We start from the raw sequence: 19,249 nt of genomic DNA, 5'->3' as shown, positions 1-19,249 counted from the left end.
TCTGTCCCGTGGCAAAGTTCGTGTCATAATTTACCCCACGGCAAGGCTGCTATAATGTGTATTGAATACTGATTACAGCCTAGCAAGGCGATCGTGATAATACTTTAAGGCTTACCTGCGCCACTTTTGGCTGGTTTTGTGGGATATATTTCTCTGAAGCCGACAAAGTATGAGTTTGTATCTGTCCCGTGGCAAAGTTCGTGTCATAATTTACCCCACGGCAAGGCTGCTATAATGTGTATTGAATACTGATTACAGCCTAGCAAGGCGATCGTGATAATACTTTAGGGCTTACCTGCGCCACTTTTGGCTGGTTTTGTGGGATATATTTCTCTGAAGCCGACGAAGTATGAGTTTGTGCCCTTGGATTTCACTGACCTCGGGCATATGGGATAAACGATGATACGAGTATCGCGAAAATGCATTCACACAGGACTTGATGACACCATAGACCTTCGCACTTCGTTCGATCATTGTTCGCAATAGTTAGAAACTTACCCAATCACTTGTTGATAGTGAGATAGTAACTTGATAGGCATTAAGGCGAACGTGATATGGTTGTTTAATAGATCTTCCCATAAGGGCTTGATGCAAGGGCCCAACGCGCCGCGTAGCGGCAAAAAAGCGAAGCTGGCGAAACATTTATAACGGGTCACCGTCACTTATTATTGGACTTATAGCGCATTTACGGGGTTGCAACTATTTTGCTTTATAGTGTCACCAGGAAAGAAAAGCATGCGACCTAACGCCGATCTATTTGTATAAAGTGATAATTGGAAGGTATATAGTAGGAAATATCAATAAAATAATCATTCCATGTCGTCTTTTGAGGGCATTTTTGATTGTAAAAAATATATGTGTACGTCACCGTAGTCTCTGCAATGATAATTTTATCAGAGCAGTCTTGCGCAAGTAGAAGTTCTTTACCTATTAGTTCTTCACTTATTAGTCTCAACGTCTGGCGCAAAGCCAGACGTTTTCCATTACGATTTCACTACGATGTTTGACAAGAAGGAGCAGTGCGCGAGATATGCTAATGAGCAGACTTCCCTCGCTTGAGTTTCTGAAGAATGTTCCATATCGCGCTAAGCTCATCACTGCTGATTTATGACAGGCGTGCAACGGTAGGTATCTGCTCCCCAACTTCCACCCGAATACGGTACAATAAGTTACCATTTGATGGGAATGGGACAATGCCCTCACTGTGTATGGAGTCATAGGGATAAGAAGACATTATTCATTAGTGTTCGTACAAGTGATTTTGCCCAAAAAGCATGCGCATTCAAAAAACAAAATATGCAAGGTATCACGCATGACCATGACGACGTGCAGAAAGTGCACTGGCCAGTGCATACCCTATGGCTGTGTACTAGTAAACATGGTAAACATGAACAACATTATTATTAATCGGCAGTTCATTTTACTCCGAGCTTTTCCTGAAACATATAGCCATGATGATTAGGCCTACCATGTACCATGACCAATAACAGCACTAGATCATGTAGATGTCAACAAGTTCACATGAACCGTATAATCCCGCATGGCGCATGTGGGGCATGCGTCTAAATCAAAGCCCCAAAATCACTTGTTTTGGTCTATTTCACTTGTGTTTCCCCTCTCTCCCAGTCCATAATACATTTACAGTTTACAATCCCCGATCATGGCCCAACAAAAGGTCATCGGTTGACTAAAGGAACACAACTGTTCAATGGATTTATAGTTGAATGCGATCAAACTACGTCTTTTCAATCGTGGATTGTAAAGTTAACCCCATGGGCCTAGGGAAGGCCCTATAACAATACTTTCGACACAGTTATTATCTCCGCTGCCTCCACCATCCACCATGTTACACACAGTGCTCACTGCTGATTCTAAAATGCGCCACCTAGTCAAAACAGGACATATGTTCTTCTAGGAATAGATCTCTTTCCAATATTTCGTCATTCCACTATCGTCATCACCTCATCATACTTTCATTGACATTACAGGCACACATCCACAGAGCACTCTTCAAATCATCTACACAGTGGTTATCCAACTAGGATTATAAAGGTAATTTCTTAGCCCCGCACAGTGGGTTTCAGTCTTGATAAAGGGGCACTATTGCTAGCAGCTAGGTAGGCAAGATAAAGTTAGCCGAAGTAGCCGATAGGGGTCTCTCACCCCTCAAAGTCTGTCACAACTATTCAAGTTTGTACAAGGAATACATGCAGCGCTGACTCTAACAAGACCCAATGGGAATGTCGCACAGTCATCTGTCAAAAACAAGACCTATGTTGTAGTATGATCTCTTGCCAATATTTAAAAATTGCACTATCGTCATCACCTCATCATACTTCATTGACATTACAGGCACAAATTGACATAGACCTGACCACTGTTGCAATCAACGACACAGTCGCTATCCAAGTAGCATTATAGAGGTAATTATCATTATCATACCTCATTAGCATGTGAACCAATCGCGTCGCGTCCTTTGCGATCACGGCAAAGCCTCATGGAATAATGTCTTTCACCGTTGAATAATTTTTCATATTCCATGCCTACAACTTCAATTTCTTCATTATTCCATGGCTAAAAGTTCAATACTAATATAATATCCAAGATAAAGTTACAAGAAGTAGTCAATAGGGGTCTCTCACCTCTCACTGTATGTCCATACTATTCACGCTTGTACGAGGAATACATTCAATGCTGAATCTAACAACACCCAGTGTCCTTACTCTGTATATTAGTCACTGGAAGATGGCCCATTTCACTCCTTGCTTCTACTTCACCTATAGTCTCATTGCAAACGCCTCACTTCTCTGATATCGCATTCACTTTCAGCTGTCATGCAACGCAACAACTGTGCTATCTGCCATCGCACATCAACGAAGAAGTGCAGCCGCCCACATTCCACCTCACGTCTGTCCGACCAGCTGCAATCCTCGAGGACGCCCCACTGTACCACGATTTCACTACGATGTTTGACAAGAAGGAGCAGTGCGCGAGATAGGCTAATGAGCAGACTTCCCTCGCTTGAGTTTCAGAAGAATGTTCCATATCGCGCTAAGCTGACCACTGCTGACCATGACAGGCGTGCATTGGACTGGTACAGGTTGGAACTGAACATTGAATATGCTGGTGGTGACGCTTTCTGGTGAGAACTTGGTCATGACTGATGCAGTATCCTTGGACTTGTCCACACCATCGTTCAATCATTGCTCTCTGAGCTGCCTTGATTCTGTACTTACCCAAATACTAAGACCAAATGCCTGTTGACTGTGCTTTAAGAGAGACTGGCGCCATGCCTAGAGATATGACTGACCCCTATTGGCAAATTTGTATGACTTTATCTTGCCTACCTAGCTGCTGCCTATAGTCTCCCTTTAACTGCGGAACACTTCAAAGTCGATAAAATGCCATGTTCCACCTTTTAATGTGTTCAGACCGCCATTTTCAAAATAATCAAGTCAGGACACTGCCTTCTAGTCTCATAATAAATTTTGCTTTCCTCAATACATGTAATAACATTTCTTCTTCTTCAATGCTTTCATCATTCCAAACTTCTCCTCCTCTGACTTTTACAGGGGTACAGTCATGGCAATCAAAACCCAAATACTGAGACCAAATGCCTGTTGACTGTGCTTTAAGAGAGACTGGCGCCATGCCTAGTCTCTCTTAAAGCACAGTCAACAGACACCAACCCCCTCAGACTCAGAAACCACAAACGCCCAACCCTTCCTGCTACCTTAATACTTCTGGGTCCATAACAAAGATCGAGGGAGCATATGCTGAGTACTGAGATACAAATTGTTGATAACGATTCCTTTTTTCTTCGATGTTATAAATGAGACTCGGCCATGACTTTCGGCATGCTCGTACACTTGTCCCCTTTCAGAAAGTTTTATTTGTTATAATGAATATCGGTGTGGATTACATCCAGGTTCGACCCGCAAAAGGCCCACTGGAGCTGAGCTGATGTAAAGACTATCAGAAGGGAAAGGCGAGAAAATAATGATCAGTATGACTCAAGGTATCTACGCATAACCTTAACAGACTTTTGATTTCCATGTGTCTGAACCCACTGCTCTAACACCTTGATATTGTGCACAAATAAGTGTTCGTTAGGCAGTATTATTTCATTTCCAAAAACATCATTTATGACTTATGAATAAAAGGCTTTGAGGCCAGAAGCAAGTAATGAAATTCGTTCATCACTTGAAATTGTCTGAGTATACTTTCACAGCTAATTCGATATTTTGAACAGTAATTCTTAGCATCTACAGTCGGACAGTGTTTAATAATTCTAGCGAAAACCTCTTCAACAAAATTTCAAAATTAAAGCTTTCTTGCAAAGTTTTAGTGTGGAAGGACATCGGTGATCTCGCGAATCGCATGCGTATAACGACAGTACGAGTTAAGGATTATTATTTTGTAACCTTGTTCTTCTCTTCAGCGTTCGCTCTGCACTTGGAGATGATTTTCTCCATGGAATATTCCTCCTCCAAGGCAGGATGGACGTTTTAGCGTGCCGCTATGGTTAGGCGCCAATTGGCCTAGTGACTCCGATTTCGGCCAGACTCATTGTAACCGAAAATATCTAGATCAGAGAGTCTATGCATGAATATAAAGAATTAGTCCTTGTTATTTGCAATTCGTGAGAGATGTGGAAACTTACAATTAAACAACTCGTGTATTTACAGTCCCATATGTCATGTTGTTTTCAGCAAACGAAACTACTGACATTTAGGATGCACACTGCGCTTAACTCCCTTGTGCAATAGTATGTGAGATTTATCGTATGAAGTATACACGGTGTCTGATCAAAGGCAAAATTATTTCTCATATCGCCACAATCATGAACAACTAATTTTGTCTGTCGCAATCGCTGATCTAGAGTACATGCACAAATATAAAGAATTAGTCCTTGTTATTTGCAATTCGTGAGAGATGTGGAAACTTACAATTAAACAACTCGTGTATTTACAGTCCCATATGTCAAGTTGTTTTCAGCAAACGGAACTACTGACATTTAGGATTCACACCGCGCTTAACTTCCTGGTGCAATAGTTTGTTAGATTTATCGTATGAAGTTTATACACGGTGTCTGATCACAGACAAAATCATTTTTTCTTATCGCCCCGATCATGATAACTGATTTTAGCTGTCGCAATCGCAGTTTCAAATCTGGCAAATGGAAGGGGTGACGGGTGATTACACAATACGCTGTTACCCCTGCTGCTTGCATGAACGACTGCAAAAGTAATCACCACGATTATGTATTCATGAACAAAATCGCGTAACAAATATAAGAGACCGTGATGTACATGTGTCGATATCAATATAAGCTACATTTAAACAGAACATGTGTTTTTGTTGAAATCGATCTTCGGTATCATCTTAACGAGATCTAGTCGTGGCACAAAATCTTTATTCAGACTAGCTGAACGTAGTAATGTGGTGATTAACGTGGTGATTACCTCTCATGCGGTTCATTGAAAGGAGTCAGTAATGTTTTGCAATGGTGTGCAATGTTACGCTGATGACCAGCTAGCATAATTAACTACCTGAAAGGAACTAGACACTGTTAATCTATACTATAATGCGCGTTGTGGCCGCTATTTAGGAGGTAATTTTTGTTTCAAAATTGGGCCTTGGAAATGCGTCGAATTCTTGCAACCTTTGGCTTCGTAGGTCTGGATCATACGTAAGAGTGTCACTGAGGGTGTCATACGTCGAATATCTTCGTGGTTTTAGAATAAATAACAACTTTTCAGAGAGCACGTCGACTGGAGAGCTCCGCTCATTCTCAAAAGCATACACAAACTTCACGCATATTCTCCCTGCCACATCAGTATTAGCTTCCAGTACGTATGTAGTGCTATACAACCTGGTCCATGGTGCAGGGTATTAGCAGGGAGATTAATGATTAGCCTATTCTATTTTAGTTCTATTCGAGAAACACTGACCTGAGTGATGAGGCAAATTCTGCAGAGTAGCCTACCGGAACATGCAGTCAGGGTATCAATAAACAGTTATGCCAGGATGGACAAAATATGTACAGTGGCCAGCGCTTGCTCTTTGATTTATTCTTTACTGACTGATGTTGTCAGTTTGAATTGCGTTCTGCATTTCTCCATGCGCCTGGCTTTGGTCCGACATTGGCATTGGGTACGGGAGTGGGTAGGTGATATGCCTAATATGTGAGGGCCTTATTTGAACAGGACCTGCTGTCACTGGTCTCAATGCATTGTGCAAAATAGCGTACTTCAATCAATCTATTGGGGGTTGCATGTAGATAGCAGCAATAAGTCCCTAAATGTAGTTCATTTCGTCTTTAACCTTTAATAAAACTTCAGTAACGTTAGAAATTTAATGTAGTTCAATCATCGTGCCATTTAACTAATGTATATTACATTTCAACTTTGCCCGCTCCATGGGTATATGCTAGTATTTATCAATGAGAGCTTATTCCCGCCTTAGGTTTTAACCGGGCCGTTCAATACACCCCATTTTTTATAAGTGTTTCGTGATAGGTTTCCTTTATGTCTCGTCATAGGCAAAATATCCCAGTCTGTGTTACATGTACCTCTCACCATTATAACGTTTAACACCATGACATCAGAAAGTACTGGCATCCATATCGTTTGACTGAAGTTGATAGGAAAATCATGATTATTGCACTCCCGATTCGTTCTACATACCATTGATAACCTGTGAACAGCGTGCGGCACATGAGGAACGTTTATCGAAAATGTTGAACCTATTTGGAAATACGATGAAAGCGTTTGACGGGAAATCGCGACAACCTTTATTAGCATTACGCTCTATCGCGCTTTATTTGTCAAAAGGTTTACTAAGGACGATAAAGTGACATGGTGGATGAGTTTTCGACAACAATAGTCGATATTTGATATAATTCGTGTCGTGTCTAGACATATGATATCCGAACTAACAGGTAGATTAGTAAAACGTCAGGATGATGACAGCTATATTGGCGGCACCACAAGACCTACCAGGGCAGATTGGCATTATCAGATGTACATGTAGACGTTTGAAATGTCCAAGAGATGGAATATACAAGGTTAGATGGAAAAAAGGTTATTGTCGAGACGACGTGAAAAGGCGAGATTTCACGAGAACTCTTCTTCCAACACCAGAAAATGGCTCGTAAATTCGAGCCAAGTTTCTGCAAGTTTCTACAAGTATCGATAACATTTGTGGCCAATCGTAATGCGATAAAAAGTCATGAAGTGGTTTTTACTCCTTATCCAAAATGGCTGAAAGTGACAGGTCAAAAGTTTGAGTGCACTTTCTGAGAAAAAAAATTATTTTGGACAACATTCTTGAAAAACACGTTTGTCTGGATAATACAAGACGAACAGTACATGTCATGAATGGGGCAACCGTTTGCCAGAGTTCCAGTAATATTAGCCGCCCACTGCCATACAAAAAACAACACTCATATCCGGCTCCATTCTTGTTCCATTACAGAAACACCGGGTCTAATAACACCGAGCTTAATAGACACGGTGCTGATACGGCGATGCTCTCCGTATCTTATAGACCCGGTGTTATTTATGTCCGTGTTTATTAGACACGGTGTTCCTGTAATGGAACAAGAATAGAGCCGGACAGAAACCGCACATTTCTGTAGTGAAACTCCAACTACTATCACTAGGGTACCAACAATTTAACTAGCTTCAGTCTGATCCGTCTTTGCACTCTTGATTTCTCACTAGAAATTTCAACAACTTCCTTGTAGGATAGGCATTGAACTATCATTATCATGATAAATCAGTGTCCCCATGATAATCGACCTGTCGCGCAGTCATCCGCGGATAAAAGGGCACGGGATGGAGTTCCTTAAGTAACGTCGACACCTTCTAGCGGTCTAAATAACTTGCTTTTTGCATTGTCATTCCAGAGCGGACATTCCAAAAACTAATGAACATGTGCACTGACTGGCGTTTGAGTAGAATCTCGTGTAACTTGGGAAAAAAACATGGTGATTATTGGTCGGTGGAGATTGTCCAAAGCAACACCACGCAAAGAACACGATACTCTTTTAATTCCGTCCATGTTTTGAGGAAATGATGTCGATCTTCTTACATGTAGGTTTCGAACTATGCAATCATGACTTTAATCGAACTTACAGTAACTCCAAAAGTATTCATCTCAGCTGAAAAACGAGCTGCAAAAAACATTAATGTCTATCGTTGTTTTTTTATCTTTTCCCAAAATGAAGTTATATATGTCCTTATCATCAGAGTCTGGCCTTTTCTTTTTTCTTCTTTTGGTTCTGAAATTAACACCGTCATTTGTTCGAAGCAAGACCAGGGGGGTAGAGCAAATGTAGCTAGGCCCCACCTGAGTGTTACCCGAAGATTTTGAGCAAAATGTGTGCTCCGTCCGACTGTCTCGATTTAGCAGTGAACTCCAACAATTTGTTGTTAATTTACTTCTACATGTACATTGCATTGCACCTAAAGTAGAGCGAGCTGTCCGCACAAAATAAACTGAAAACTCTCTACGGTCATAGAACACAGGTTATTCATAGCAAATTTTTCAATGAGCACACATTTTCCCATGGACTGCATGTCACCCAAGGCAGGCTACTCAGTAAGTTGGAAGTCTTGCCATCGATACACAAAAATTTAAGATACGATTTTCAGTCATTGGGGAATTGATTCTCCAGGGTTAAGCTGCTTATCACAAATCAACTTAGATTTTGTAAAAAAAACCAAGTCCATCTCAGCCTCACTTAACATGCTTAAGCAGCTTGACAAAATTCTCCGAGTCGCTGAACAAGATCTCTACTGAGCTCTACTGCAAGCGACTGCCTGTTATCATGGTGAGAACTTGACGTACCGGTATTGGGTAAAATGCACTTGAATATCGTTGGCTAGAGTGATCTCAAATGTATAATTCCCCGTTTTTTTCTCGAGCCACAGTCGGTATCAAAGCCAGGATGAGTGATCAACTCCAAAACTGATGCACAAGTATGACGTTAGAATTTTTTAACTCGGCATTCTTCTGCACCGGAGGTTCGAATAGGAAATGAGAAGGCACATTTTCGTGGGCGGTTAAAATGTAGCCTTTAATTAGTTGGCTCTAAAACTGTTCTTGCGAAATTCACTTTAAGCGATGCTAACTCAATGACAAGCTATGTAGTCGGACATTAGCCTGTGCTGCTTATTGGCAATGAAAACACGTCAAAAAGGCCGCGAATAGCTAGTACGAGGCATCTCAGACCCAACAAGAAGTTACAGAACAAGGAGCGGCCATGACGAGATATTGATTACGTGGCGGTTTATTTTCCATCTGCGTTGAAGAAATTAATACTACGTGGAATTATTGGTTGTCTCACCAAACTCCGCGAGGGTTAAGGAAAAATAAAAGCGAAAACCTTGTGCCGGCAGCCGAGGTTTTGCAAGTGTGAGGAAAAAATGGCGGCTCCCCGAGCGTTATGACTGGTGACAATCCACACCGTTCTATTATAAAACACCTAAAACTACACAAAGAAATTTGGCTAATTCGGCTATCCGGTCGGCATCAAAATGTACACTTGGACAGTGATGTTTAGGCCACCAAAACCGCTTGCGTTTGTGCCAAATAATATTTGGTACATATGATGAAAGTAGCCAAAAAAGCATTTTGATCACATTATTCGGTGTCTATATTTGAATTGTTCTTAAATACCGTTGCATGTCATTTTATGCCAAAATTGATATCAGTCCCTTTGCCTTCGGAATCAGCAATTTTGCAGGTGCTCGTCATCCAAATGTTTGTGAAATCGCAATTATGAAAAACATTTGTTTCTATCATGATATATCCAAGGTTCTTTTTTGAATAGAATGGTAAATTTCATCAGGAAAAAAATTGTACATACCTCCAGCCATTGTGCAGGTGGTCAACATCTGCATGGCATGTCATCATTAATAGCTGCCATCTGATCTTCGGAATCAATTAGTTGCCTCTCACCTGTCTTTAAGATGCAGCCCTAGTTCGGAAAAAAACGACATGAGAAGGAAGTGTTCGATTTGCCTCAAGACATGTTCAGTAGCTACCCATCTCGGTTTTCAATTTGCAAAGATTGACGTGATTTGGGAACGTTGCGTTTCATATATTTCCTTGTAGGCTTGTTCGTTCTCGACATATCAAAGCTTTGAGATACACAATTAAGCGATTTTTTTTTATTTGCTTTTAAAAAATGTTCCATACGCCAACTGAAACACAATCCTCCTGCAAAATTGGATCAATAAGTAGAGTTGATTTGTTGGCAAAAACGACAATTTCAAGTCTATAAAATTTGAGATACTTTTCAACCCTCGATATTTTTCATGAGAGGAGGTGGTTGAGGGGGGGGGTAAATTTCTTGAGGTCTTGACGTCTTCACGACATGAACATACACTTAGGGCTAAATGACAAAAACTTGCCATTCATCGTCATTTTCTTGGTATTTCCAGGAATGTGTTTGGTACGTGATAAATAAAAAAGCTACAATCGTGTCGGATCCTTGTCATATCGATCTACCTGATGCGGTCTCAAGCTTTCAGGCCGCAGAAAATCATCTCGTGAGATCTGGTGACTCGAATCGGCCACCGCAGTTTTCTTATCATACACGGCATAATTGGAAAATCTTCATTATCATCTAAGTTCAAATTTCAAGTTTTGAACGAACGAACCTAGTCAATAGCCTATAACATTGCAAATTTGAAAGCATTTCCCCCTGGTCATTTATTTTGAAACCCGGCAGGGTAAATTGGAGCCTATAGGCCGGACTCGGCGGTCAATTTGATAGACCTTAGTTGACGCATAGTACGGTCCTGGTCAACACCAGAAAAACCCGACCTGCGCCGCCACGGTAATGTTTGACCAATCAGCACGTCGCATTAGTGTAGTAACAATGCTTTAACTAGGTCATTCATGTGTGATCCTTTTGAATAGGCTGTGGCTGCACTACTTGTAAATAACGCAATGTTTTAATCCTTTGTGTAGTAGTAGTAGTAGTCTTCCTTTGTTGGAATTTTGATGTAATTGGCTGGCGGTCTGTGTAGTGCATGGAATGACATGTATGAATGCAGATTGGAATTTATCGCTGAGCTGGGAGTATGTTGAGAACGACACAGAGGTCACAGTCGTATCGGATCTGTAAGATCTTGGTTATGACCCTGGCCGTTCCTTACTTCCTTGTTCACTTTTTCTTGTACATGTAGTTAATCATCTGTATGAAGGTGACCAAATAAAATACACATGAAACCTAATTGTGCGTGTTGTTGGTTTTTGGTTTGGATTTTGATTAGGAAATAAGGCTTCTGAAAGAAGTCAGGCCGATTCTACAGCAAGTTGCTGTACTTTCTCAACTGCAATTACCAGCGTCTATTGGCTAAAGAGCCTTTAGAAAAATAGGCCTTTTTCTATATCTGGGTGTAGTCTTTTGTGTGCCAGAAGTTACACCTGTCTGGCATGTCTGGCCTTTAAAGATCACCAAACTGGGTGAAAATGTACAGTAACTTGTCTCCAATTGCAACCAGCCCTGGACTCAGAAAAATCTTGAATTGTGTTTAATTCAGTGAATTTTACTCCTCATGTAAGCGGGCCAAGTGCACCCCATCGCCAAAGTCGATGGCAGAAGACCTTACTTCTGGCACTGGATGGAGGACAACTTCCAGAAATATGTAACCGTTCCCCATCCACGAAGATAAAAGGAAATCCTTCGCCTCAGCTTAAAAATCCTGCTCAAGAATACCAAACTTCAAAGAGCCATCGTGAATAGTTTCCATGAGTGACAGAAGAGACCCTCATCGGCGACTTCGTGAAACTCAATCTGGCCTACCTGGCTCCAGCCTAAAGTCTCCCTTATAGTCACCTATTCGTCACGACAGTAACCTTGTTAAGGATTACTTGAAGCCTAAGCTTATCAATAAGAATAGAAGGAAATATAATGATTGGATTTAAAATGCAAAATGTATACATCTTGGAAAATAAGTCCCAATGGACGAACCTCTCAACCCACAGGCTAAATTTCCATTTGGCACTTTTGCGATTGTGATTTAAATTTGAGACCAGCTCCAGGCGTTTGAACAAGAACCTTGAAAATTACTTTGTCTCAAATTAAATGCTTTGGCTATGTTGAACCCAGTTAAGGCCTAAAAACGCAAAAAATTCAAATAGTTCGTAAAGGAGTAAGTGCATTTTTTTCAATATGTTCTCCTATTTCATTAGTAAACTATTTTTTCTCTCAAACTTTTTGACGATTTTTAAATTTTTTTTGTCTGAACTCCTAGATACAATGTGGTAGAAAACACATTGATCGTTATTTTTAGTCATGTTAGTTGGAAAAGCACGATCAGCCAGTCTAGCTTTTTTATGATTTTATGTGCACTTGTGTGAATTTCCATTGTTGAGTAGAAGTTTACTGAGCAGTAGCGTAGTAATTAATGCTCTTAAAGAGTTCCAGTCGTGGCACAAGTCTTTACTACCTAAATATGTGATTACTTCTCATGCAGCTCCTTAGCTACATAATCAGCTACCTGAGGGGAACTCGAATCTGCTAACATTTATCAACGGACGCTGATTCCCGCCTTAGGTTTTAACCTGGCCGTTCAAAATGACTCCCCATTTTGTAAGCGTTTCGCTAATAGCTTTCCTTTAAGTACTCCTTTGTTCTTTGATATGAAGTACTAACTTCCATATAAAAGCTACTGCAGCTTATATTGGGATGTATTTCAATTCGGGGATGTAGCGCAAATAAAAACATCTTTTGGCTCTGTTTCTAAGAGAACGAATATTGACAAATCGGTGAAATATCCGATTTAGACATCATGGGGATGATACCGATTTATTTATTTTTCCGTTTGGGGATAAAGGGTAAAATTTGATAACCACAAGCATAGGGGTTTGATCAATAAAATACGCAAATGATAGATTTACACTTGTGGCTAGACAATTTTTCATTCCGAGGGATTCATGATGTATCCAAAAAGAAAAATGAGAGGAGAAATATAAAATCAAGCTATTTCGATTCAGTCCTGCTTTGTCATTACTCGAGAGCTAATTTTGTGAAACAAAGTCGGGAATGGTCATTTCAGAGCTGTTCCAATTCAGTTCTTCTTTCCGTCGGCTGAGTTTGCACTCGACTTTGCTTTACAAAACTGGCTCTGCGGTTCAAACGGCAGATCGAAGAAGACCTAATTGATCTTATTCCTCTTCTAGATAATTATCCATCCTACCCACCGATATTTAAGTGCTTTGAATCTGAGGGTGGCGGAAATATGCTTGTCACTTTTTTTAGGTCAACTGTATATTGCATTTGGCGCATAAAACCCATTTCATCAATAACATCCAGTTTATTGCTATTACTATCAACATGACACCTTGACGACAACAGAATTATGACCGCGCCATTCCGCCGCAGATTGACCATTAGGATTGGGATAATAAGGATTGATATATTTAGTGCAGGAGAACGAAAATAGCCCAATCCTCTTGAGACAAGAGAGGGCTGATCATGTTACTGCAGGTTATCTCAATTCGGATTAACAAAATATTTAAAGATGACACTGTCTTGATGTTGATGAGATTTCTCGCGGGCATTACAGTGTCATTCCATTCCCCGTGCCTTAGTTAGTATCAAAGCATCGTATCGATTCGTACTCGGAATTCCCAAGCGCGAACTAATGAATCCTATTGTCCATGTTCAATGTTCAGCAAGCTGAATATAATTTAGCTAAAACTTATCTAAAGGTGGATTCATACTCCGACGCACGACCATCGCCGGCGTCGAACGCAGCGTCCTGCGTCGGTCGCCTATGCCATCGCACGATTTTGTAGGCGTCGTATCGCGTGACTATGAATGCTCACGCGATTATACCATTCTGCCACGTCAAAATGGAGGAGGAGGACGCACTGCTTATTTTAAATGTCCAGGCAATGGCTGTCCTCTACAGGATGCGAAGGAAACGCCACCGACGAGATATGTATGTAACATTTTACTTCACATATTAGTAGCTCTTCTGCGTCCGACATTTTAACTTCGTTATGTGAGGAAGCTCAAGCGTAAAACGACGTAATCAATTCCCATTCCCCGTCTTTCCAGTTTGAACTAGGCGCCTTTGAAAATATGCATAAACATGAGTCCTTGGTCCCATGACCAGAATAGTGATCATTCATTGGTACGACGCCGCGATCGGACGCAGAGAGTTCAAATTTGTTGAACTCTTTAATATCGCACGCCGACCGAACGCGCGTCCGGACGCCGATGGCCATCGCCGTCGCACGCGAAAGTATGAATCAACACCTAAAAGTAGGCAAAAACGCTGATTGTGCAAATTTGACTGTAAGAAACTAGTTTCATGATAATTAGCTTACTACATGAAGGGAGGGGAACTTATAAAACAGTGGAACTTACAACCTTGACCAAGACAACGTGCCCAAAGTTTCAGGAGAACTACTCGTGATGGAGATGAGATGATCCAGAGTCACGAAGTTACACACTTTCGTAATTATGATAAAAGAGGTCGTTTTGATGACGTGCACGACCTGGACATCCGCTGATGGACCATTGTGCATAGGGATTAATAATACCTTCATTGTTATGGAGATTCAACCCAATCCTCTTTGACAGCAATTGTACGTGGTCATGATCAATTCATATTGAGAGAAATGGATATTGGTCATGCGTTAACAGTTTGCGCATCGTCAATTCGCAAAACAAGTTTAACTTGATGGATAGAGTTTCTTGGGAGGATGGAACTCGAAGAACATATTGTTTAATGTAAATAAATCAGAAAATCTGTAATAACCAAGATTTCACACTCGCACATCACCTAGATTCCTCAGGAGACCATTACCTGTCGTCGGATACAGCCACAGCTGATGTGGAAAGCATCGCTATGAGGAGATCAGGTGCTACTTAATTTAGCCAGAGTCAATCAATACAGTGCCAGGTCACGGCATGTTTCCTTTGATCCCGCAGCTCTCTCGGGCATTTTACTGGAAGCCATGATGAAGTCCATTTCAATTCAGCTAAAAACAGAGCTACGAGGCAAAAGAATAATAGAAGAACAAATATTTCAACGAAAAATATACTTGGAACATGCGGTATATTTATAATTTATCGGATGACAGCAAATAGAACCATATGATACCCATGTACCGAATGCTAACTGCTAACCACAAAATAATGTGACATTTAGAGATGAAAAACACTGCCATGCTGTCGAAAAGGAAACGATGAAACATATCGCTGCATGTCAATGATGTAGTTTTAGAAATCAGTGAATTTGAAGTTAGCATTTACTTACAACAAAGCCTTTGCGACGGTTGAGTTCAGCTGATCAAAGAATGTGTTCAAGTTCCATTTCAAGTTATTCTAAAATCAACGCTGCCATGCTGTCGAAAAGGAAACGATGAAACATATCGCTGCATGTCAATGATGTAGTTTTAGAAATCAGTGAATTTGAAGTTTGCATTTACTTTACAACAAAGCCTTTGCGACGGTTGAGTTCAGCTGATCAAAGAAGGTGTTCAAGTTCCGGGTGTGCGGAATTGGCTTTCGGCAACGCGTGACCCGAACGAGCTCGGTCCCAACACGTGTCTTTCGAAACGGGCGGTGGCTATGATGTTGAAACCATATATTTCCTAGTTTCCTGTCTCTTTATTGAAAGACTCTGGTTTAAGCCCTGTGTACACGGTCAACATTTTCGGTAACATGTTGAGCAACATGTTAACCAGGTACGGTAACTCACCTGGGCAACATAAATTTTGGCCCTGTGTACACTTGGTAACAAATGGGTAACATTTGGCCAACATGTTACCGAGATGTTGCCGAAAAATAAGTGGGAATGTTGATTTGGAGGGCAGTTTTTGGAGGGAAAATCATAAGAATGGAAAATTCCAAGAGGAGAAGATGCCTTGTCAGGGCTTCTGCTGCAATTTTGATGCTGGTGGTTGACAGGCGGAAGAGAAGACGCAATGATGAAGTAAAACGAGTGTGGACAAGCCCTGGATCATCTTGAGGGAGCAGCATGGGGCCTATCGCAATATCTTCCAGGGCAGACTTCTTTCTATTCTTATCTTTGTACTGCTTCGATGTTACATCCCACAAAAAGGTGCAACTTTCCCATTATTTCAATGAGCATGTCCTCCTTCCCTTTGTTCCATTCCATGGTGGCTGCCATTTTGTCCAAATCACATGACCGCAGGTAGGTCATGTGCTTTAGAATCTATTCCTGATTGGTTAAAGCTCGTCAACATCTCGTCAACATATATGCATCTGCATTCTTTCGTCAACATCTCAGTAACATTTGGGTAACATGTTACCGAACTCTTTTTACTCTGTGTACACTGTCAACAATTCTGTCAACAAGCTACCTGGTCAACATGTTGCTCAACATGTTACCGAAAATGTTGACAGTGTACACAGGGCTTTAGCGATGTTTGAAAGACTTGAACGAGGAAGATGATGATTATAGGAATCGAATTTTAATTTTGAGATTCAAGGATAAAGATGACTCTTTTTAAAATTTTCTATTCGTGTCCACGTAATTACGATTAAACTCGATCACAGAGCAGTTGTATGAGTTCATAAAGTGTCCTGGCCAAGCAGAGAAAATAAGCAATGATCATGATAATCCTAATCTAAAATTAAAAATAACAAAAAACGAAAAAAAATTAAAAAGGGTAACATGGCGAAGCTACATAGCCAGAATTAAGATAACCCGATTTCAGATGTCTTCATTGCCACCACGGAAGTGCAAAAGTATATCATCCAAGACACCACAAACTTCTAACAAAGATAGCCGAGAACACTCGACAAACTTAGGAACGTAGAATGAAAAGGAGGAAAGACATCTCATTCACTTGAAAAAATAAACGAATACCATAGCTTTTTTTTCGTCAAAGAAAAGCACCAGTTTGAAGAGAGGAAAAGCAAGGCTCTTTGAAGTTTTTGAATGGTTAATAAAAATGATTCCCCATGTCGTCACTGAAGCTCGGCTAACTGTGATAGTGCCCTTTGATCGCCAGCCTCCAACCATGAACTACCTTTTGCCGGGAGTATTTCCATTGAAATCGATTTTTTAAACCTGGCGTGTTTATGATCTTTAAGTGTGAAGCAAAAAGCATATCACAACCATCTACGGCATGCACTGTCTTTGAGAAATTATGTATTACATTAACTTACCATTTTCCATGCACGACTCGGATGCGAGTATTAAGACATCTTAGAGACCACCGTATGTGGGTGACAGGTTGCGTCAGATCAAACGCTTTGATGTCAGGAAAGTACCCCGGCGAGGCAAGCGAGGAAAGTTGCTAATTTTGATGCATATGCAGAACTGTTACATGTATTTTGAAATTACCTAAAAGTGTTACATGTACTTTCTTCACGAAGGGGTGGAACTCGCTATTGCAGTGGTTGTTGAGATGAAGCTCCTTGCCAAAAGGAAAAGTACCAAAATAATGTAACAGAACTGCCATGAGCAGGAGGAGATCTAAGTATCCGACTGCTCGCATTACTGTGATGTTATCAAAACCACTTCACATCAGACGGCGCTGGATGGTGGTCAGTATTGTTATATTGCTGTTTCTGTGTGATTAGGTGCAGCCTCATTCATACAGAAACTCGTTCTGTGTCAGCCAACGCCGTAACAGTAACAAATGCCACCCTGGAAAAATTGTCCGGCCCTATTGTATTCTGCAATATGGTTCTATAGAGACCCTGACCGTCAATAGCTCAGAGATTGAAGCGCATAATAGAATCCTTTGTTTCTCGGGCATTCTATCCTAGGACATTTGAAACTTCTAGACCGGCCACCTTTACTGAGGTCTGGTCCGACTCCCATAATTATGGAAGGATCACAGGCGCTTGGAGATATAAGAATCATAGCGATCGATCAACATCCAACTGATACACAGAACAAAAGTCGTTCTTTTTATGTCAAAGGTGGTGTTTTCTATAGGTTTAGTGAGGGCTGATCGCTCATTAATTAATTGGTTTTGGTTGCTTTAGGCCGGAATTATTATAGGATTCACGTTGTCAATTGTCATGTTTCACTTGTCGAGAGTTAATTTCCAAAGACCGGATCTTTGGAAAATGACATGGAGAACGATTTTCCAAAGACCGCTTTGGAAAATGACTTGTTCGTTCTTCATGTCACGCATGAAAGTAAAAAGTGACACGTTAACATGTGAAAACGTGAACTATTTATTATTGCGGCCATATCATGCAACCGTGACTACATTTTGAGTATTGTATCAATGCTGGCTGGGCGTTCTCAAAAAGCAAAGCAGGCTGGTGACAACATGGTGTAATGCGTACGGAGAATTTCCTTCTAACTGCATGCTTAGACATGTTAGAGACCGAATGGATTAAGTTGCCTAACACGATATCATCAGCTCTGCTCTGAAGATCTAAGGCTGGTGGCATTTCAAAGAAAGCCGTCACAGAAGGGGAGCATTTGATTATCAAAAAAAGTTATCAACAGTTTAGTCCACCTTGATGAGCTTCGTTTTCTGTCCATGGTTGGGCGGAGTGGCGTTGCCAGACGGGTGTCTACAAAACCAAGACCCAAGACCCAAGACCCAAGACCTACAAAACCAAGACCCAAGACCCAAGATGTTGATGGGTCTTGGTTTTGTAGGTCTTGGGTCTTGGGTCTTGGTTTTGTAGACACCCACACGGGTGTCTACAAAACCAAGACCTACAAAACCAAGACCCAAGACCCAAGACCTACAAAACCAAGACCCCACCTACAAAACCAAGACCTACAAAACCAAGACCCATCAACATCTTGGGTCTTGGGTCTTGGTTTTGTAGACACCCACACGGGTGTCTACAAAACCAAGACCTACAAAACCAAGACCCCCACCTACAAAACCAAGATCTACAAAACCAAGATCCATCAACAAACCTACTCCAAACCAGTACCTAGTACCATAGTACCTGCCCAAGAAGTAATTACATTGTTCTTTTTTTTCATTCACCCTAACCCTTTAGAAAGCTAGGCTATATTATCACGAATACCCTCGAGAGGACTATTTAAGGTATTTTAGCTTTTGTATTATATCCTTACCCCGAGATCCTTATTTTCTTGGAAAAGCTTAACCAGTGTTAAATGTTCTGAACAGAATCTGAGTACAAAGCATCAAAGAGCTTGTTTATATAGGAGCTTCTGTTTTATTGATAAATTGCAACTTCCTGCTGAAAAAAGGAGAGATGTAGATGGGGTCTTGGTTTTGTAGGTCTTGGTTTTGTAGA

The 19,249-nt window shown here is 40.9% G+C and overlaps 1 protein-coding gene and 1 long non-coding RNA gene across 2 annotated transcripts in view; one reads left to right on the top strand and one right to left on the bottom strand.

The window, feature by feature from the left end:
- The window catches only part of LOC135486534 (trissin receptor-like), a 120,946-nt gene that overhangs the window by 33,991 nt on the left and 67,706 nt on the right, over positions 1-19,249 (bottom strand). The window lies entirely within an intron of this gene.
- On the top strand, positions 1,789-3,122 carry LOC135487313 (uncharacterized). Its single transcript, XR_010446812.1, has 3 exons — positions 1,789-2,052; positions 2,353-2,423; positions 2,830-3,122. It is a non-coding gene; the product is annotated as an uncharacterized LOC135487313 (long non-coding RNA).

The sequence above is a fragment of the Lineus longissimus genome, chromosome 4, assembly GCF_910592395.1.
Source record: "Lineus longissimus chromosome 4, tnLinLong1.2, whole genome shotgun sequence".
Taxonomy (NCBI): domain Eukaryota; kingdom Metazoa; phylum Nemertea; class Pilidiophora; order Heteronemertea; family Lineidae; genus Lineus; species Lineus longissimus.
This window is presented reverse-complemented; position numbering and strand designations above follow the sequence as displayed.